This window comes from Ovis canadensis, chromosome 24 (genome assembly GCF_042477335.2).
Source record: "Ovis canadensis isolate MfBH-ARS-UI-01 breed Bighorn chromosome 24, ARS-UI_OviCan_v2, whole genome shotgun sequence".
NCBI classification, from domain to species: domain Eukaryota; kingdom Metazoa; phylum Chordata; class Mammalia; order Artiodactyla; family Bovidae; genus Ovis; species Ovis canadensis.
This window is the reverse complement of record NC_091268.1, coordinates 25494313-25516789: the sequence shown is the minus strand read 5'-3', so window position 1 is coordinate 25516789 and position 22477 is coordinate 25494313. Positions and strand designations below refer to the sequence as shown.

Here is a 22477-nt window from a genome sequence, read left to right as displayed (position 1 = left end):
CTATCTCATCCTACTTTTAAGGAGTGCAAGCTAGAGCAGAAGTTCTTAACTGGGTGAGCTTGCCCCCTGGGGACATCTTACAGTGAGCACCTTTGGTTGTCAGAATGCTGAGGGGCTGGGGGTTGATGGGGGGAGGCCAAGGATACTGTTAAACACAGGACGGCCCCCCACGACAGTGCATGAGCCAGCTCCAAATATTAATATCGCCAAGGCTGAGAAACCCTGATCTCACGATATTATTGTCACTCATTCATTTTTCATGTGTGTATGTATTTACCTGTAACCTTGCCTCTTCCCAAATGAATGAGAAGTAACTAACAAGGATATCAACAGAGCAATGAAATTTTTTTCTAATGTGGAAACTTAACAAAAAAAAAAGGAGGGAAAGAAAATTAAAAAAAAAACAAAAACCACTCATGTTGAAGTAACCTTCCAGAGCTGGGATGTATATTTGGTCTGAGTTTCCTAGCAGCCAAAGCAAAGAGGGGAAATAATAGGATCAATTTCAAGATTCTCACTGTTTCAAAGGTGAAAACAAAATTAAGAGTTCAGGGGAAGTCTGGCTGAAAACAAGAGTTCAAGAGGAGTCTGGCTTTCCTGGGCCTGAAGAACCCAGGGCTTTTCTCTTTATCTAGGGGACACAGCAGCATGCTGGGGCTGACAGCACTGTCCTCAACAACAGCCCCAAGGGGAACACAATTGTTGTTGTTGAGTCGCTAAGTCATCGATCCCATGGACTGTGGCCCACCAGGTTCCTCCATCCATGGGATTTCCCAGGCAAGAATATTAGAGTGGGTAGCAATTTTTTTCTCCAGGGGATCTTCCTGACCCAGGGACCGAACCCCCATCTTCTGCGTTGGCAGGCGGATTCTTTGTCACTGAGCCATCCGGGAAGGCCCTAGGGAACACAGTGGTGACTGTCGTATTCTCCAAAGCAGGCGGTGATGTAAAGCTGAGGCCAGTTGGGCGAAGGCAGCCTTTCCTGTCCCTAGTGTGGTGGTGTACTTTTCCAAATTGAAGGCAGAAACCAGGGCCAATGCTTTAGGCAGTTACAGGGATGGCAACAGGGGCTCTGGAGTCAGACTGCCTGGGCTCTGGAGTGACTCCCAAGTAGCTGTGTGACTGATGGCCATTCTCTAAACCTCTCTGAGCTCACTTTCCTTATTCATAAAATGGGGCCCAAATGTACTGACCTTACAGAGCTGTTGGGAGAATGAAGTGAGATAGTATATAACAAAGGCTGACCCCAGGCCTGGCAGAAGTAAACAATTAGTTCAACTATTATTTCTGTGCCCCGGATGGTGCTGAGTAAATATTTTGAAACAGTTGCATTTTTTTTTTTTAATAAGTAATGAAAGTTTCAGCCTTGGGAGTGGGAATTACGTGTTTGGGCTTCAGTCCTGAGCTGGAAGGCAGTGAAAGGGTGAAAGGTCTTGGCCAGGGAAATCCTACAGCCAGATACAGTCAGGTCCGATCCCACTGTTTTTCTGCTTAAAATTTCTGACTCCTCATCACTTAAGGGTGGCCTTCAGAGGCTTAGTCCCAGAGCCTGGGGGCCCATCCCTGACTTACAACCAATCTCTTTTCTACAAACCACCTCCATCCTACATCCCAGTAATTCTGAACCCCAGGCGATTGTCAGCCTGCCAGGCCTTTGCCTGTGCAGTGCCCTCCACCTGGAATGCTCTCCCTCCCTGTCTGCCTCACTCATATGCTAAGATTTGACTTGATCATCAGCCCGTTTAAGAGGCCCTTGTTGGATTTCCTACCCCCCAGGGAACAGTAATTTCTTCTTTGTATCCACCTCCCTCCCCAGCCACTCCACAGAGTCAGCATTCAGAACACAGATGCCTTCACTCACTCACTCACTCATGACTCAGTCACTCATTCATAAATTTGCTCACTCATTCACTGATTCAATCACTCATTCATTCATTCCTCAGTCACTCACTGGTTGATTGATTCATTAATTGTTTCATTCATTCAGTCATAAATCAACCATTGAAAGCTTACTGTTGACCAACCCCTTTTCTGGGCACTGGGGTTAAAGCAGTGAACAAATCAGACGAAAAGTCCCACCTTTGGGTCTTTGTGACTCCAACCCTTAATAAATTGCCCCAACATAGAGTTCTCAGACTCTGTGGTCTGCCTTCTCCGATCCCGGGGTTCGATCGTTGGGTCAGGAAGATCCCCTGGAAGAGGAAATGGCAACCCACTCCAGTATTCTTGCCTGGGAAATCCCATGGGCATGGAAGCCTGGAGGGTTACAGTCCATGAGGTCGCAACACGTCAGACAGGACTTGGCAACTGAGCATGCATGCACTGTGTAACACAGGGAACTATACTCAGTATCTTATAATAACCTATAATGGTAAAGAATCTGAAAAAGAAAACCAGTTCAGTTCATTTCATTCAGTCATGTCTGACTCTTTGCAAGCCCATGGACTGCAGCACGCCAGGCTTCCCTGAGCTTGGCTCTGGGAGTTGGCTCCATCACCAACTCCTGGAGCTAGCTCAAACTCATGTCCATTGAGTTGGTGATGCCATCCAACCATGTCATCCTTTTTCATCCCCTTTTCCTCCTGCCTTCAATCTTAATATAAAATATATGAAAAGAATAAATATAAGTCTAGTATAAATATAATTATATAACTGAATCAGTTTGCTGTAACTTGAAACATTGTAAATCAACTATACTTCAATTAAAAAAAATAATACCACCAAGTTCAGAATAAACTGCATCAATACCAAAGGGGGAAAAAAAAAGAATTTTGCCACTAGCTTCAGGAGTTTACATTCATCAGCCTTGGTCTCACCTCCTCCAGGAAGCCCTCCCTTACCACCCTACCCAGATGCACCTGGAGCTTCTACATCCTTTCCATATGCCCCTTTTCCACTGACTGTTATAAAAGTATTTGGTGGTCTCCTATAAGGTCTGTCTTCCCACTGGACTTAAACGTGATCTTGGGCATTGTTCTCCTGGGCCTGCCACAATGGCTGGCCGCTGGCAATGATCAATAAATACTTGTTGAATGACCAAACAGGGTCGGGGCAACCTGAGATGACTTGGCTCCTCCCTCTGGGGCCCAGAGGAGGTCCTCCTGAAGGAGGGATAGTGGGTCAGGAGTCCCTCTGCAGGGCACCGATGGGGTGAGTGTGGAGAGGGGATTAACTCTTAGCCTGGGAAACTGTGCCAAGTGCCCGTCTGTCTTCATGCTGCTAGGAGACAGTTGGGTGTGTGTGAGGCTGACCTTGCCCAGCAATTTCAGTGTAGCACCTGGTGCAGTTTGCTAGTGCCCCATGCCGGCTTCACTGGTTTATCCTTGCTGTGTGGCCTCAGAAAAGTCACTTGACCCCTCTGTGTCTCGTTTTTGTCCTTTGTGAAACGGGACAACAAAAGACATCACCTCTTGGCGTTGCCACCAGGGTTAGCAGGATGAGAACATCCGTGGGGCCCAGCTTGAGAAATACTCTACCAATGTGTGTTGTTGTTTTGATTATTTTTTTCCCCACATCTGGCCACCCAGCAAGTGTTTACTGAGCACCTACTATGTGCCAGATGAGCTGAGTGCCAACTGTTGGAGACTGTGAACAGGATCCTGTTTCGAACAAATCAGATTCCTTTAAAAACATTTATGAGACTGTCAGGGAAATATAAACCCAGACTGGATGACATGGAATGAAATTCAAAAGTTCATTTTGCGAGAGGCACATTGTAGTTTTCTGGTTATCCTTTTCAAAAGAGTCCTCATCTTTTAGACACTCAACCTCGGGTGTTTACAGATGACATGTGATGTCAGGGATTTGCTTTGAAACAATCCAGTTTGTAAAACTAATCTTTTTAAATGTATGTGTATGTTTTTTATTTTTATGGACTGTATCATGTGGCTTGTGGGATCTTAGTTCCCCAACCAGGGATCAAGCCTGGACCCTTGGCAGTGAAAGTACAGAGTCCTAACCACTGGACGGTCGGGTAATTCCCTAAAATGATTCTTTTTTGAAAGCTTATTTTTTAAAAAATCCAGTGGTGGAGGGAGGTCGTTGCTGTGGGGTTACATAGACAGTATCGGATGGATTGCAAGTCGATGATGAGGAAGGTGTTTGTAATGGTCCATGAGTTTCACAAAATGGCATCTGTTAACCCCATGTATAATTACACACCCTGGGTTGATCCAGATGAGCCGGAGACAACCACAGATGTCCTTAGCTCCCCGACCAGGGCTGGAACTCACACCCCCTGAAATGGAAGGCAAAGTCCTAACCACTGGACGGCCAAGGAAGTCCCAGGAGTGTGGTCTTGATCCTAAGTGGGCAGCCAGTGATGGGTTTCGGTGGGGACCGTGGCGCCGCTGGCCCGGTGCAGTTGCGAGAAAACTAAGTAACTCGCTGAAGGGCTCAGAATAAGCACACCACTGGCGACTTCGACAGGCCCTTCTTTTTTTCTCTTTCTTGTCCTCAATACCCCACTGTCCAACACGGGACTGGGGAGGGCTCCATACCCTAGGAAGGAGGTGGGCACAGGGCGAACACCTGCCAAGCCTTAAAGAAGGCATGCAAGGGTCTTGCCTAGAAGCAGGAAGCCACAGCTTTTCAGCTACAAGGAACTCCAGGCCTTATGAGGGTTTTGGGGGCCCCTGAAGGCAGAGCCGACACAAGTCTGTATCCCCATTCATCCATCTGCCCCGTCTGGACAAACCACAGGCCTTGTCTTCCCTGCTCAGCATTTCCCCAGGACTGAAGGTTTGTGTCCCCTTCAAATTCACGTGTTGATGGGAATTCCCCGGTGGTCCAGTGGTTATGACTCTGCTTTCAGTGCCCAGGATGCGGGGTTCAATCCCAGGTGGGGGAACTTAAGTCCCACAAGCCATGCTGTGCTGCCAGAAAGAAAAAAACTTAAAAAAAAAAAAATTCATATGTTGAAGCCTAACCTCCAATGTGAGAGTGTTAGGAAGAAGGGCCTTTGAGAGGTGAGTAGGTCATCATGATGATGAAGCCTGCCAATGCTGGAGACACAGGTTTGATGCCTTATCCAGGAAGATTCCACATGGCTCTGAGCAGCTAAGTCCGTGTGCCACAACTACTGAGCCTGTGTGCACAAGAGTCTGTACTGCTTAACATTAGAAGCCACCACACTGTGAATTGTGTGCAATTCGCCACAACTAGGGAAAACCTTGCACAGCAACAAAGACCCAGCACAGCCAATAAAAAATTAAATTATTTAAAAATGAATAAGAGAGACCCCAGGGAGCTTCCCTGACCCTCCCACCGTGTGAGAACGCTGAGAGAAGACAGCTGTCTATGACCCAGGAGATGGGCTCTCCGCAGACATCGGATCTACTAGCACCTACCAGAACGGTGAGAACCACACGTGGGTTGTTTGCAAGCCATCTCGTCTGCAGTATTCTCCTGAGAGCCCGACCTGACTAAGCCTCCAGCAGAACACGGTCGGGACCACATCGCCCATGGTCACAGCCTACCGATACAGTCCATCCTCCCAGCCCTGGGATGCTGAGGGTCTGGGTTCCACGTTTCCACTGGGGAAGGAGACAAAAGGACGCCCACCCTGCCCTTCGAGTCCTCCGAGGACCGGCCCCCTCCGCTGTGGCTCAGGCCCTGGCCGGTTCCCACAGAGGAAGAGGAAGTCTCTCTTTCCTACAGGGCTCTCTCTTCCTGACGCAGGGCGCCTGGGGCACAGATGTATCACATCAGAAGCCAGAGGTGATAGTGACTTAATCACCCAAGCCTGCAGTTCCTTAAAAAGGTGTGGGTGTCAGCTTTTTCAGAAAGCAGTTTGGCAGAGGGTTTTTCAGGGGCCTGGAAAGATCTATGCTTTCTTTTCCAGCAATCACACGTCTGGGAAATTGCTCAAAGGAACCGATTGTAAAACAAGGAAAGAGAGACCGAGTGCCCGGTGATATCTACTGCCACGAGATTTGTCATAGATGTCAACATGTATGTTGACACCCCTTGTGGATTCTTAAGTAGGCGTTTAGAAGGAGTTATGGGAGCTCTTCATCAAAAACATAGAAAATACTTGGATGATACAACACTGAACTGAGAACACAATATGACGATGGTGGGCGAGGCTGGTGGTGGAGGGGGGTTCTGTTGATTTTCCTAATGGTCTGTGATATTGCCCTATTGCTCTAAATGGCAGGAAAACCAGCCTGCGTGTGGCGAGGGGGTTTCCAGCCCCGCTCCCCAATTGGCAGCCCCATCCCCAGGGCTCTGCCCGCCAATCCAGCCTTAAAACTGGTGCGCCTGATCCATTTTCGAAAATGAGACTGACATCGTAAGGCGTGTTTCCTTTTTGGATGATCCTGTGGCTTTGTGGAGCAAGATAGGTGGAAAAAAGCCAGAGAGGCCCTTGTAGCCCACTGGGAGGCAGAGCCCTTCGGGGCAGGGTTTTGGTCTTTTTCACATCAAAAAACTTGTTGACAGCTCAAACTGCACAGCCTCTTTCCTGGAGACTGAGGCAGGAATGTTTATTTTTACTGAAAAGGTTTAAAAAGGTCTTTATTTTATTGCAAAAGCAATGCACGCTCATTGTTTAAAAAAGAAAGAACCAAATAGTATAGAATTGTATAAAACAAAGCCCCCCCGCCGACCCCCCTCTTCCCTTCCCAGGGAAACCCCTCTTGGCTGTTTGTGTCTTTCCTTTTAGATAGGTTCCATATCCGGGGTTTTCAAACTATTTTTAGCTACAAGCCACAGTGAAAAAATAGGTTTTGCATTGTAACACAGTACCCAGGGACACTGGACAATCGCTAGACGTCTGATGAAACGATAGTTGTTAAGAGGAATGCTAGCGGGGTTGTCTTCTGTTCCGTGTTTTTCTAGACAGTCTACTCCATTCTATCCCATTTCCTTTAGAAAAGAAAGGTGGCTGTTCTTAACCCAGTCCCATGGTTTCATATCCCGCCGCTAGGTGCAAAAGTACTGCTGTAGACGTTACTGACGCATAGCATCATTATTCTCGACTCCCCATTCTACTACTTGCTTTTTGCACTTAAGGATACTGCAACCCGCTTTCCATAAATGGACACACAGAGCTGTTTTCTTCCTTCTTAATGGCAGCAGAGGAAAACACATCAGTGGTTTTTGGTGTTTGTCCATCTCTTTCTTAACGGCCATTTTCGTTGTTTCCACACTGGGCTGCCACCAGGGAGGTTTGGGGGTTGGGGGAAACGCCCAGCTATGGGGCCATCGGGGCGGTGATTCCCAGCATGGGATCCGCAGGGCAGGGAGCAAGCATGATGGTTGCTGATAATAACCTGGGGTGGGGGCGGGTACGTTGAGTTGTGCATCTAGGGGCACAGAGGACCTCTACACCCAATGACCACACAGGATTTTGTTCATGTCACACCCTGCTTACCATGTTGAGAAATACACATGTGGGTTTTAGAATGAGATGGATCCCAAGTCACTTCTTCTTTCTCTTTCTTTGTTTCCTCTTTTGTCCCTTGACAGCTTTGGAGGAGGGGACCCTCCTCAACCCTGATTTCAAAGGTCTTCCATGTCAATGGCCTTTCGGTCTGAAGTCCTTGAGCCTTCTCTGTTGTGTGACGTGGTGGGTTATTTCCCAGGGGGGTCAACCGTGCACTTGTGAATACGAGCTGGACTGGGACCCCACAGCTGCAATGAATTAGAATGGGTACTTTCTCAGGTGGTGCTAGAGGTTAAGAACCCACCTGCCAAGGCAGGAGATGGAAGAGACACAGGTTCGATCCCTGTGTTGGGAAGATCCCCTGGACAAGGGCACGGCAACCCACTCCAGTATTCTTGCCTGGAGAATCTCATGGACAGAGCTGCCTGGTGGGCTACAGTCCATAGGGCCACAAAGAGTCAGACACGACTGAAGCAGCTTAGTACTTTATTTGTAGTTCTATCTTAGGTTCAGATCCTGGTTCTGACACTTACAAGTGGGAAAAACCTTGGGTCTTGGTTGCTTCATCATTTACAAAATGGTGTTTAGAACTTCTGCTCAGGGAAACAAGATAGAATAATGGGTAAGTACATGAATTTTATTTATTTATTTTGCCCACGGGCGCATGGCAGGTAGCATCTTAGTTGCCTGACCAGGGGTGGAAATTGTGCCCCCTGCAATGGAAGCACGGAGTCTTAACCACTGGATCTCCAGGGACTTTAGAAAGAACCTGTCTGGATTTTTATCATGGCTTCACACTAACCCGCTGTGTGACCTTGGGCAAGCTATATAACCTCTCTGTGTCTCAATTTCCTCATGTGTAAAATGGGGAGAATAATAGTGCCTACGTCCTAGGGTTCTGGTGAGGATTAAATGAGTTAGGCTGATGCCTGGCTATGCATTTATTATTATTGTTATTATTAAGAAAGATGGGTTGTTGTAAAGATTAAACAAGATGACCGATGTACAAGTGCTCCTATTGGATCTGGCATGTAGTAAATGATCACAATTAAAAGAAAAAAAAAAAGTTTTAAACAGAGGATACTTTTGGTTCAGAGTGCAGGAGGTCTGGTAATGAACGTTTAGCCCTGGCTCTTGATGAGCTAAGGCGGGAGAAGAAATCTTAGAGGCTGGGGGTGGGGCAGAGGGGTTTGCAAATGTTTGCTCCATGTTTCAATGTCTCCTTTCAGTGGCTCAAGAAGGTGGAGGAGGGGATGGTGGCCTGGGAAGTGCGGGGTTTGTGGTGGGCGGGGAGACAACCTCCATCTCTAAGAGTGGGTAGGTAGAAGGGGAAGTAGTGTGATTCTTCTTTTTTCTGGAAATGCTCCTGATGATATTCCCAGGTTAGGCCTTCAGGGTTGGGTGTGCTTGGGGCCCAGGGTACAGAAAGGGGAAGTTGGGGGTGTCAGGGACGTCAAGGTGCTCCCTACTTCCCCTCCAGATTGCCTTCTCTTCATTCCAGTGCGAGGCTTGCGCTAGACATGTGAGAGACATCCATGAACTGCACACAGTCAGATGTGGAGTAATAAATATTGCTGTTGTTTAGCCGCTGAGTCATGTCCGACTCTTTGTAACCCCATGGACTATAGCCCGCCAGACTCCTCTGTCCATGGGATTTCCCAGGCAAGAACACTGGAGTGGGTTGCCATTTTCCTCCTCCAAGGGATCGTCCCGATCCTGGGATCAAACCTGTGTCTCCTGCATTGGTGGGTGGATTCTTTACCTCTGAGTCATCAAGGAAGCCCCAGAATAATAAAACGATGTCATTAATTAGAAGCTAGTAAGTGTTACGGATGGAGAAGGGAACGACAGTCCACTCCAGTTGTCTTGCCTAGAGAATCCCACGGACAAAGAAGCCTGGCGGGCTACAATCTGTCGAGTCACAAAGTCGGATACAACTGAGTGACTAACACAAGTGTTACAGAAAAGAGGGTGTGGGGTTAAGAGAGTGAAGGAAGGGCTGTAATTTCAGAGAGGGCGGCCAGAGTTGCCTGGCTGAGAAAGTAACACTTAGGCAAACACTTGAACGAGAGAGCAAGCCATGTTGATACCTGGTGTGCCAGTGGTCCCAGCAGAGAGAAACAGCCAGTGCAAAGGCCCTGAGGCAGGGTGATGCTGGAACAGCAGGTGTGTGACTAGAGTGGAGTGAGTGAGACTGAGAGTGTTTGGAGAGGAGGGCAGAGAAGAAGGGAGGGTTAGATCATGTGGGGCTCTGGAGGCCTTCGGGAGGGCGGGACACCTTTCTGGACTGTGGGGAAACTGAGTCAGGAACTCAGGATAGGTCGTGAGTATATTGCTTGGGTGACATTACTTTCTTTTCATGGAGATGGAGACATTACTTTCTTTTCACTTTCTTCTAGCAGATCAAAAGTGTAAGTCCAGAAACAAAGGGCTCATAGGCTTTGTGGGTACTTGGTTTTTGTGGAAGGGGAGCCTAAAAACAACAGCGACAAGTTTAAGATTAGCGGATGCAAACTATTGTGTATAGAAGAGATAAACAAGGTGCTGCTGTATATACAGGGAACTATATTCAACATCCTGTGATAAACCATAACGGAGAAGAATATGCAAGAGTGAATATATGCGTGTCACCAAATCACTTTGCTGTACAGCAAAAATTAACACGACATTGTAAATCAACTAGACTTCAATTAAAAACAACAACAGCAGCAACTCAGTGATGATAGCATATGAACGTCTGGAGCCTTCCTATGTGCCTGGCATGGTGCCAGCCATGCTGTTTCTTTTCACAAGTTCAGCTCTGCCGCAGCCTCACTGGGCGATGTTGGGACAGTGGAGAAAACAGAGTCTGGAATGGGGAGGGATTGCCTGAGGTCCTGCCACTCAGAGGGAGCCAAGAAGGGGACTGGAGCCCAGGCCTCGGACTTCACATCTGGATGACTTCAAGGCGCCATCCATTTCCTCAAACAGAGGGGGCCCGACTGCCCACTTCCCACCTCCAAGCCCTGGTCTGACCCTCTGGCGGTTGGGCAATTCCAAGTTTCCTGGACCCACGGTCACAGCCCCCAACCTACGCTTCTCCTTCCAGCCGAAAGAGAAACCAGCCTTGAACCGATGGACAAACACTCGCGTTCAGGTTCAAATTCCAGAAAATGCAGGATCAGTCCAAGCTGTGGTGTGCCCAGGAGTCAATCCCAAATGAGTGAGATTCTGCAAGTTGAGTGCAAAGGTGGCACTGGTGTTGGGGCACCCGGGAAGACGAGGGAAAGACGAGAATCGGAAGATCTCATTCACACGTCGAATTTGAAGGAAAAAAAATCACCAAACTCAGAGAAACAGGGACGGGATGGATGGTTGCCAGAAGGTGGGGCTGGGATGTGTGTGAAATGAGATGATGGTCATTCGAAGGTGCTCAAAAGGTACAAACTTCCAGTTATAAAATAAATAGGTCCTGGGGAGGTCATGTATAGCATGGTGACTATAGTTAGTAATAATACAGTATAAGATATTTGACAATTGCTAGGACAGTAGATCTTAAAGCTCTGATCACAATGAAGAAGAGATACGTAATTATACATGGTGACAGATGTTAACTAGACTTACTGTGGCGAGCGCTTTGCAATATGTACAACTATGGAATTGTTATGTTGCACACCTGAAACTAATATAATGTTATTTGTCAATTACATCTCCATTCAGGAAAATGAAGGGAAAGTGGCAGAGGGCTCCAAGGGAGCAGAGGAACTTTCATGGGGACCTTGGCTGGGGGTTGTGTGGGGAGTAGGGGAAATTAGCTATTCCCTTTCTGACGGGGGAGAGCCGGGTTTTGCTTCAACCCACACAGAACTGCTTATTTCTCTTTTGTGGGTTGCATCTCTATGGGAGGCTACAGTGGAGGGAAAGTCTCTGAGGTTCAACAGCCTAAAAGATACAGGTCTGGGTGATCTAGAAGGCTGTAAGCTCCAAGAAGCTCTCCGTGGCGAGGTGACTGAACAGGGACATGGAGCCAGGCAGCCTGGGTTCAACTTGCCACTGCTACCATTGCTGTGTGACTTTTGGCGACTTGCTTTATGTCTCTGAGCCTCGTCTGTAAAGTGAAGATGATCACCCTCATCCTCACATGATAAGACTGCCCTCACAGGGCTGTTGGGTGTACCATCTTTAAACAAAGATGATTCCGGGATTCGTGCTCTACCCGCACTGCCCCTTCTCCCCCTGCAGGGCTGTTGGAATGGATCCCAGAGAACGAAGCTCTTTTGTGCCATGAAGACATTTGTTTCCTGGAAGCTGCAACAATTAGAAAGCGCCAGGGATGATTGCAGAGTCACAGGGTACTCATTATTGATTTATCATCTATCTCCTGCTCCCAGCCAGAACTCCAGGGGGGCTGGGACCTTGCCTTCGGCTTTGTGATCCCAGCTCGAGGCCCCTGCGACAGTCCTGGCACCCAGATCACAGCAGCTGAGGGAGTGAGAAGGCTGTGGGACATCCTCTGGAGTCTGCTGGACTTGGTTCAAATCCCATCTCCAGGCACCTTCTTGCTGTGTGACTTGGGGCTTGTTACTTAATCTCTCAGGGCCTCCGATGCCTCATCTGTAACACAGGAGAGTTTTTGTAAAGAGGAAAGGAGATAGGGACTTCCCTGGTGGTCCAGTGGCCAAGAATGCGCCTGCCAAGGCAGGGGACTCGGATTTGATCCCTGGTCTGGGAGGATCCCACCTGGCCGGGGCCCTGCGCCACAGCTGCTGAAGCCCTAAGCGTGCCCTGGAGCCCGTGGTCTGCAGCGGGAGAGCCATCGCAGTGAGACACCCGAGCACCACAGCTAGAGAGTAGCCCCCTACTCGCCGCAACTAGAGAAAGCCCATGTGCAGCAACCAAGATCCAGCGCAGTCAAAAATGATTTTTTTTTTTTTTAAGAGAGAGAAAAGGAGAATGGATGCAAAAGGGTCCAGTGTCCAGGACCCCGTGGGGGTAGAGTTAGTGTCTATCCTCTTCCTCCTTAAGCACTGGGGGTTCATTCCACATTCTTGAGCCATTGCTGTGGTCCAGGTGCTGTTGTTTAGTCGCTAAGTCGTGTCTGGCTGTTTGCAACACCATGGACTGTAGCCTGCCAAGCTCCTCTGTCCATGGAATTCTCCAGGCAAGAATACTGGAGTGGGTTGCCATTGCCTCCTCCAGGGGATCTTTCCCACCCAGGGATCGAACCCCTGTCTCTTGTATTGACAGGCAGACTCTTTAGCACTGAGCCACCTGGGATGCCCACACAGTGAGGGGGTGTCTTGTTAAATAGAACCTCAGGCATACAGCATGTCATTCAGGTAATGTTATTGGGGGGATCGGGCCTCTCCTCCTGAGGGCCCTCTTTCCCCTGCATTTTAATCATCCCCCCACACCCCCCACCAAGGAGGTCACCAAGGTCTGCCTCTGGACAGACCAGAAAAGGCCCCACGTGCTGCTTCTCCGGGGCCTGGTGGAGACAGAGGCCTGGCTAGTTCCCACACCTTGAGGGCAAAGGCTGACCCATGTAATTATGGGGTTGGGTTAACTCAGCCCGGCCTCCATGTTGGCTACTGTCTGTAGGTGCCATCGCTTTGGCTAAAGGCCTACCGACCAGGCAGACCGAATAGAGAACGCCCAGTTAAATGTGAATTTCAGACAAACAATGAGTAATTTTTTTTTTTTTTTAGCTTAAGTATGTCTTGGGCAAGGCTGATAATATATCACAAGTCTGCAACATTTGGGATATTACTTGGTATTTATCTGAAATTCACATTTAACTGGGCGTCTTGTGTTTTTATTTGCTACAGCTGGCAACTCCACCAAGGCCTCTCTCTGCCCCTGAATTCACCCCATTTCAGCTCCATCTTGGCAGCAGCAGAAGCAAAGAGCATATCCAGGGCCAGAGCCCAGCCAAGGGCAGAGAGCCAGGCTCTGGGCACAAGGAAGGCCTCTCATGTCCCCAGCCTCGGTTTCCCCATCTTTGTAACTCAGCAGGAAAAATCTTGGCTGCTCGGGCCTTTTGCAAGAATGAATTGTGTGATGTGTGTGTGTGGGAAACATGTTTTAAAAGTGAAAAAGGTGTTGTGGAAACATTAGTTACCATAATTCATTGTTATGAATAACACAGGTCAGCCAGTGGAGACGGTTTCTGGCAGCTGGGTTCTTTTTTTGAAAATTCGTTTTTCGAAACCAGCAATTGCTGTTTGTTCTTAAAAACGTTAGAAAATGGGAAGTAGCAAAATGAGAAGAAAAATCCCTAATTATTCTCCTCACTTAGAGACAACTATTTATCTTGTCCTTTTTTTTTTTTTTTTTAAATTTCGTTCTGTGGCAGGATCTTAGTTCCATGACCAGGGATTGAACCATGCCCTGTGCACTGGAAGTGCAGAATCTTAACCACTGGACTGCCAGGGAAATCCTTAGCACAGCATTTTGTGTGTATGTGCTTTTATTAGTTAGTGATAAAATTAATCAGAATTATTTATCATGCGGGGATGTATGGTTATTTGGTTAAAATCCCAGACAATTTAATCATAGGATCTAGGTTTATCCCATCTCCCATCCAGATAATCTCATTCTTGTATGGGCAGGCATTTGGATAAGAAAGCAAAAGACAAAATTAAATCAATAACCAAAAACCATAAACAAAGGACATCTTGCGCTACAATCTCTGGCATTTTTAACTTTAGATTTCCAATGCATTCATGTTAGTTACATGCCATTCCTGCCATGTCACAGCGTTTTTTCATCCTTGAAAAAGTGTGAAGATTTTTTTCCCAGGTGTATGTGTGTGTAGTTTTTTTTCTTTTTAAACACAAAATAGGATTATATCCTACATTCTTTTAGGCAGCCCGTTTTTCTCCCCTGGCTGTTGAAATTTCAGAAAACACCCACAGGAAGTCTCTGCACCTCTGTCCGGTTCATGTGATACCAGGCGTGTTGGCTTGTGTGTGTCCACTTCCCAGATCTTGCTCTGGGCCCTTTTGGGTTAGAACTGCAAAGTCTTCAATGGGAAGAGATACAGTCACAGCAATGTGTATAAACGTGACCCCTGCCTCTGCTATGTCCTAACAGAGCATACGTGAGATGCCTGGTTTACTTTTTAAAAACTGCTATAAATTCATATAAGATTTCACATTCTCACCATTTTAAACTCTACAATTCAGAGTATCCCATTGGAGAAGGGAATGACTACTCACTCCAGTATTCTTGCCCAGAGAATTCCATGGACAGAGGAGCCTGGCAGGCTACAGTCCTGGGGTCACAAAGTGTCGGACACCACTGAGTGACTAACACTTTCACAAACTCTACAATTCAGTAAACTTCACAATTCAGCATGTTGTGCAACCATCACCATGATTAGCTTCCAGAATATTTTTAGCCCCTCCCAAAAGAAATCGCATACCTATCTCCCCGCTCCTTCCTGCCCTTGGCAACCACTAATCAGTTTTCTGTATCTATAGAGTCTTCCTGTTCTTGAAACTTGATATGAATGGAATCATATACCATGTGACCTTTCATGTCTGGCTTCTTTCACTTAGCATTGGGTTTTCAGGGTCTGTCCAATCTATAGCAAACGTTAGCATTTCACTCCTTCTTATGATCAAATAATATTCCATCATAAGGATATACCACTTTTTGTTTATCTGCATCAGTTAATGGACATTTAGGTTATTTCCATCTTTTGATTATTTGGAATAATGCTATGAACATTCCTGCACAAAGTTTTGCTTGGAAACCTGTTTTCAATCCTTTCGTGTATATACCTATGGGGTAGAACAGTGGTTGCACCATTTTATAGTCCTGCCAGCAATGTGTGAAAGTTTCCATTTCTTCACTTGCTCCCCAACACTTGTTTATTTTCCATCAAAAAAACTTTTTTTTTTTAATGACCACCATAGTGGGTATGAAGTGGTTTCTCGCTGTAGTTTTGATTTGCATTTCCATGATGACTAATGGTGTTGAGCATCTTTTCATGTGCTTATTGGCATTTGTATATCTTCTTTGTAGAATTGGCTATTCAAATCTTTTGCCAGTGTTTTGTTTAACTTAAATTTGTGTGTGGTAAAATATACATAATGTAAAATTTATCATTTCAACCATTTTCAAGGGTACAGTTCAGTGGCATTAAGTGCGTTCACAATATTGTGCAGCTATCATCACTCTCCATCTCCAAAGCTTAAAAAAAAAAAAAGGATATTTTTAAAAAGCAGTTTTAGGGGCTTCCCTGGTGGCTCAGTGGTAAGGAATCTGCCTGCCAACGCAGGAGACACAAGTTTGATCCCTGATCTGGGAAGATCCCACATACTGTGGAGCAACTAAGCCCGTGCACCGCAACTATTGAACCTGTGCTCTGGAGCCCAGGAGCCAACAGTACTGAGCCCACGTGTTGCTCAGCAGTTGAGCAACTACTGAAACCAGCAAGCTCTGGAGCCTGTGCTACCCAGCAAGAAGCCACTGCAATGAGAAGCCCCTACAGAGCAATGAAGAGTAGCCACAGCTAGAGAAAAACCTGCACAATAACGAAGACCAAAACAGCAGTTTTAGATTTGTAGAAACTTAGGAAGTTATGGGAAGTTCCCGTATACTCCCTGTCTCCACAAATACATAGCCTCCCCTATTATCAACATTCCCCACTAGAGTGGTACTGAGACAGGGCTGGGCCCTGGGCCCTGGGCCCTGGGACCCTTTGCTGCAGTGCTTGCCTCTGGACAAACTCTCCTTGAGCAACAAAATACAAAGAAACTATATGAGACTAAAAATAGCTGAATGGCTGTACACTTGGGGCAAATTTTGGACAAGATTAAAAAAAAGATAAAAAACACCCAACTACCACTTCAGAAAGTGAAAGTTGCTCGGTTGCATCCGACTCTTTGCAACCCCATGGACTGTAGCCTGCCAGGCTCCTCTGTTCAAGGAATTCTCCAGGCCAGGATATTGGAGTGGGTTGCCATTTCCTTCTCCAGGGGATCTTCCCAACCCAGGGATGAACTCAGGTCTCCCATATTGCAGGCAGATTCTTTACCATCTGAGCCACCAGGGTTCTGAAGAGTTGGGATTAAAAACAGGGTATTGTGCATACGCCGAGTATACAATACCACCTAAGGGTGTGCAAACCACCTAGATCACCCTCCAGCCTGACCTCTGGACTCACTCCTACCCTCCCTCCGTTTCAGGAATCAGCTCCCCTTGGGGAGGAGCAAGGGAACCTGTTACTTGTTTTCCATCCCTCCTGCTGTAGCAGAAGCCCTGAAAAAGCCTTGCCTGAAGTTCTCATCCGGCCTCTTAATCAATTTCTATTGACTAGGGAAGTCCAAGGACCCTGGTTGATAACAGTGCATTTGTTACAATTGATGAACTTACATTGACATCTCATCATCACCCAAATCTATAGTTTATATTAGGGCTCACTTTAATATATATATATGTATTATTATTTTTTAACATTTTAAAAATCTATTTTATTGTTGCCTGTGAGGTCTTTGTTGCTGAGCTTGGGCTTTCTCTAGTTGTGGCACGCCAGGGTTGCTCTCTAGTGGTGGTGCGCAGGTTCTCATTGTGGTGGCGCCTCCTGTCGCAGAGCACCAGCTCCACAGTGAATGGGCTTTAGCAGTTGTGGCGGACAGACTCAGTAGTTACAGCTTGTGGGCTCTAGCACATGGGTATGCATGTAGTTCTGGTACATGGGCTTAGTTGCCCTGTGGCATGTGGAATCTTCCAGGACCAGGGATGGAACCTGGGTCCCCTGCATTGGCAGGCAGATTCTCAACCACTGGACCACCAGGGAAGTCCTTAACATCTTTCTTTCTTTATGTATTTGGCTGTGTCAGGTCTTAGTCGAGGTACACAGGGATCTTTTGTTGTGGCTCGAGAGCTCAGTAACTGTGGCGCACAAGCTTCGCTGCTCTGAGGCACGTGGGAATATACATATACACACACACACACACCCTAGAGAAGGACATGGGAACCCACTCCAGTATTGTGGCCTGGAGAATCCTCCTGGATAGAGGAGCCTGACCGGCTATAGTCCATGGGGTTGCACAGAGTCAGACATGACCAAGCACAACATAGCATATATACACATAAATATGTGTGTGTGTATGTCGCTCAGTCGCTCAGTCGTGTCAGACTCTTTGCAGCCCCACTGGACTGGCAACCCCTGTTGCCCGCCAGGCTCCTCTGTCCATGGGGAGTCTCTAGGCCAGAATGCTGGAGTGGGTTGCCATGCCCTCCTCCAGGGGATCTTCCCAACCCAGGGAATCTAACCCAGGTCTCCCACATTGCAGGTGGATTCTTTACCATCTGAGCCACCAGGAAAGCCCATATATATATACATATATATATATATATATATATATATATATATAATTTTATCTTATTCATTTTTGGCTGTGCTGGGACTTCATTGCCGCTCAGGCTTTTCTCTAGTTGTGACGAGTCGGGGCTACCCTTTCTTGCAGTGTGCAGGGCTTCTCATTGGGGTGGTTTCTCTTGCTGCAGAGCACAGGCTCTGGGGCACGTGGGTTTCAGTAGTTGCGGCGTGGCTCCTGGGCTCCAGAGCACAGGCTCAGTAGCTGTGGTGCACAGACTCAGTAGCTCTGCGGCATGTGGCATCTTCCCAGATCAGGGATCGAACCTGCGTTTCCTGCACTGGCAGGTGGATTCTTAACCACTGAGTCACCAGGGACCCCCAGTGTCCCCTCTTGCTGTTGTACATTCTAAGTGAAGTCACTCAGTCATGTCCAACTTTGCGACCCCTTGGACTGTAGCCTGCCAGGCTCCTCTGTCCATGGAATTTTCCAGGCAAGGATACTGGAGTGGGTTGCAATTTCCTCCTCCAGGGGGTACATTCTAAGGGTTTGGACAAATATAATGACATATATCCACAAATATAAGAACATGTATCCGCAGATATCCTCAAATATAATGACATATATCCACAGAAAGTCAGACACAACTGAGCGACTGGGCACACATGCCCGCATCCATCATAATATCATATAGAGCTTTTTCACTGCCCTAAAATTTCTCTGTGCTCTGCGTATTCACAGTTTTGTGTTTCTCTGGGACTTTCCCACCATCCCAATGCCTAATTAAAAAACTGAGTTGATGTCTCTTTGTTGTTGATTTGTAAGGTTGCTTTACAAAATATGGATACTAGATCCTGATTAAATGATTTGGAAATATTTTCTCCCATTCTGTGGATTGTCTTTTCACTCTCTTGATATAAGCATACCTTGTTTTGTGTTGTTTTGCTTTATAAAGTGCAAATACTTTATTGCACTTTGCAGATACAGCAAGTTATTTTTTAGAAATTTAAGGTTTGTGGCAACTTTGCTAAGCAAGTCTATTGAAGTCATTTTCTCAACAGCATTTGCTTACTTTGCGTCTATCTCTCTGTCACATCTTGGTAATTCCTTAAATCTTTCAAACTTTTTCATTACTATTATATTTGTTATGGTGATCTGTGATCTTTGATATTACTATTAAGACTCTCTGAAGACTCAAAGGATGGTTAGAAATTTTTAGCAATAAAGTATTTTGAAAATTAAGATATGTACTTTTTAAAAGACATAATGCTATTGCACACAATAGACTATAGTACAGTGTTAGTATATATTTAATATTCACTGGGAAGCTAAAAAATTTGTGTGTGGCTTTATTACAATTTTCACTTTCTTGCGGTGACCTGAAGCTGAACCCTTAATAAACCCAAAGTATACCAGTAGTGTCCTTTCATGCCCAAAACCTTTTCAATTTTGATGAAGTTAAATTTATCTGTTTTTTTTCTTTTTGTACCTTAAGCTTTTGATATCATATTTAAGAAACCATTGCCTAATCCAAGATCACAGAATTCACAGTTTTGTTTCCTTCTAAGAATTGATGCTTTTGAACTGTGGTGTTGGAGAAGACTCTTGAGAGTCCCTTGGACTGCAAGGAGATCAGCCAGTCCATTCTGAAGGAGATCAGCCCTGGGATTTCTTTGGAAGGAATGATGCTAAAGCTGAAACTCCAGTACTTTGGCCACCTCATGCGAAGAGTTGACTCATTGGAAAAGACTCTGATGCTGGGAGGGATTGGGGGCAGGAGGAGAAGGGGATGACCGAGGATGAGATGGCTGGATGGCATCACTGACTCGATGGATGGAAGTCTGAGTGAACTCTGGGAGTTGGTGATGGACAGGGAGGCCTGGCGTGCTGCGATTCACGGGGTCGCAAAGAGTTGGACACAACTGAGCAACTGAACTGAACTGAACTGAAGAGTTTTATAGTTTTTCCATCTTGAATTCATTTTTTGATATGGTGTGAGGCAGGGATCCAGCTTCACTCTCTTGCGTGTGAATATGCAGTTGCCCCAGCACCACTTGCTCTAAAGACTCTCTTACCATGAAATGGTCTCAGTATCTTTCTCAAAAACCCGTTGCCCACATATGTGTGAGTTTATGTCTGTTTGCTTATTTTTTATTTTGTTTTTGTTGCATCGCATGTGGGATCCTAGTTCCCTGACCAGGGATCGAACCTGCGCCCCCAGGATTGTAAGTGCAGAGTCCCAGCGACCACTGGGCTGCCAGGGAAGTCCCTCTATAGTTTTTATTATTATTATTTTATGTTATGTGTATATATTTTTTTCCTCTAGAGTTTTAAAACAAGAAAAGATTGGCATCACTAATAACATCTTATCTGGCAATTTCTCATGCTGAAGGATTGAATTACCCTCCTTTAACTGAGTAATATGTCCATGGCTGCTAGTATTTGGGTCCACTTGGTGAAAGGTGGTAAGACCTTTGGGCAGGGAAGAAGGGGGACAGTTTGCTGTAAGACCTTGGACAAGTTACTCTCTGCCTGGGTCTCAGCGTGAAGTTGGGGGGTGGTGAGAGGTTCCACCTCCAGAAGAGTTCTGGAATCCAAGTCTATGAATCCACAGGGGGCTCTTAGGCTTTCTGCCCCGACAGCATTTCTCTAGGTAGCCACAATAGGGTTCCACCCATTCTGCAGGACTCTGTATTTGGGGCTTCCCTGGTGCTCAAATGGTAAAGAATCTGCCTGCAACATGGGAGACCTGGGTTCAATCCCTGGGTCAGGAAGATCTCCTGGAGAAGGGAATGGCAACCCACTCCAGTATTTTTGCTTTGAGAATCCCATGGACAGAGGATTCTCACCTTAAAGCCACACCATCATCAATGCCCTGTAATGACTTTCCAGGGGGCCTTACTAGCAGGATCAGGGCTGCTGTTATTACTCTAGCAGGATAATAGAGGCTCTTGTCAGAGATGCAGCATCTATTGAGGGGCAGTGAGTTGATGGATGTTGATATAGTGGGGGCAGGAGGAGAAGGGGACGACAGAGGATGAGATGGCTGGATGGCATCACCGACTCTATGGACCTGAGTTTGAGTGAACTCCGGGAGTTGGGGATGGACAGGGAGGCCTGGCGTGCTGCAATTCATGGGGTCGCAAAAAGTCGGACACGACTGAGCGACTGAACTGAACTGAACTGAACTGAAATAGTAGTTACTCATTTCCAGAGCTTTCAGTGATTGAGTGAGAAAGTAGCAGGGGCCACAGGACACCCTGGGTGCATGCAAAGTATTGGGTTGGCCAAACAATTCATTTGGGTTTTTGTTTCATCTTAGGGAAAACCTGAATGAACTTTTTGATCAGTCCAATAGTTAGCAGCTGCTGCTGCTGCTAAGTTGCTTCAGTTGTGTCCGACTCTGTGAGACCCCAGAGACGGCAGCCCACCAGGCTCCACCATCCCTGGGATTCTCCAGGCAAGAACACTGGAGCGGGTTGCCATTTCCTTCTCCAATGCATGAAAGTGAAAAGTGAAAGTGAAGTCCCTCAGTCGTGTCTGACTCTTAGCGACCCGGTGGACTGCAGCCTGCCAGGCTCCTCCGTCCATGGGATTTTCCAGGCAAGAGTACTGGAGTGGGGTGCCATTGCCTTCTGCGAGTTAGCAGCTAGGATAGGTTTAATTTAGCACAATCTGTGCTGAACGCTTTGCTTGCATTGTTCAGCTAAATCTCTGTGGATCTTACGAGACAGGTACTGTTATGCCCATGTTACAGACAGGAGACTGAGGCCAGAGCAAGTGGGCACATGGCCAAAGGCACATGGATTTTCTTGGGTTGCCTGGATGCATCTGAATGCACAGAATTGAGGTATGGGGAGAAAAGGGCCGACTTCCGGAGGGCAGGGAGCGCTGGATGCCTTGGCAAGGGATCTGGAGGTGATCAGCATTGTCTGAGAACCGGGAAGGAGAACAAATGCCGAAGATGGGGACCCAGGGGCGCAGGGGAGAGCAGAGTGGGAATGGAAATCAGGAGGGAAGTTCAAGGTTGTGCGGGCACGTGGCGCGGATCCACGAGCAGGAGCAGAACCCGAAAGGGGAGACACTCTCTGAGAGTGGGGTCTGGGCTGAAACTAGGGGGTTCCAGGGAGTGAGCGGGGTCTAGGGGTGTCAAGGGGGTGTTCCGAGGTTAGCGGGAGATCGGAGCGGTGGAGGGGAAGGGTAGAAGCCAGAGGGTCGCAGGTCCCTGATGGGGTTTCTAGCTTGGGGGAGGCGGCCCCCCGCGAGTGGGAAGGATCGGGTCCAGGCGGCGCATAGAGGCGGGGACAAGCCGGAAGCGGGAGCCGGAGCGCCCCGCCCCGGCCGGTCCAGCTCCCGCCCCCCGCCTTCAGGCGCTCCTCCCCGCCGTCTTCCAGCCAGTCCGCCCCCCAGCTCCGTCTGCTCAGACCTCCCGGCTCGACTGGCGGCGCGCGCGGCGGTGAGTGAGGAGCGTGTTGGCTGGCGGCGGGGGCGCGGGCTGGGGTCGCCGACGGGAGGAGGCAGCGACCGGGGTGCTGATCCGCGGAGCGACGAGCTGGTGGTGGGTGGAGAGCGGGGTCGGTGCGGTGCCAGCACCAGCTCCGGACTCCGCGGGAGTGGTGGCGGTGTCCCGGAACCCTGGCGGGTCCCCGGGGTTCGAAGTGGTTGGAGGGCGTCGGAGTCCCGCCGCGATCTTCCACGCGGGGCCGGGGAGGCCGGGCTTCCAGTCACTTGGCGCTTGTTCCCGCCGCAGTCCAGGCTGGGTCCCGTTCCTGCTCCCCGA

At 47.7% G+C, this 22477-nt stretch overlaps 1 protein-coding gene across 3 annotated transcripts in view; it reads left to right on the top strand.

Moving 5' to 3' along the window:
- LITAF (lipopolysaccharide induced TNF factor) overlaps positions 1-22477 on the top strand; it is a 77299-nt gene that overhangs the window by 16802 nt on the left and 38020 nt on the right. Inside the window, exon 1 of one of the 3 annotated variants that reach the window (XM_069569965.1) lies at positions 22033-22153. The exons of 1 other annotated variant lie outside the window; for it this stretch is intronic. The gene's annotated coding sequence lies outside the window, so the exon portion shown is untranslated. Of the gene's footprint in view, positions 1-22032; positions 22154-22477 lie in introns of those variants that run through there. One more of the 3 variants, XM_069569966.1, reaches the window with a different exon arrangement.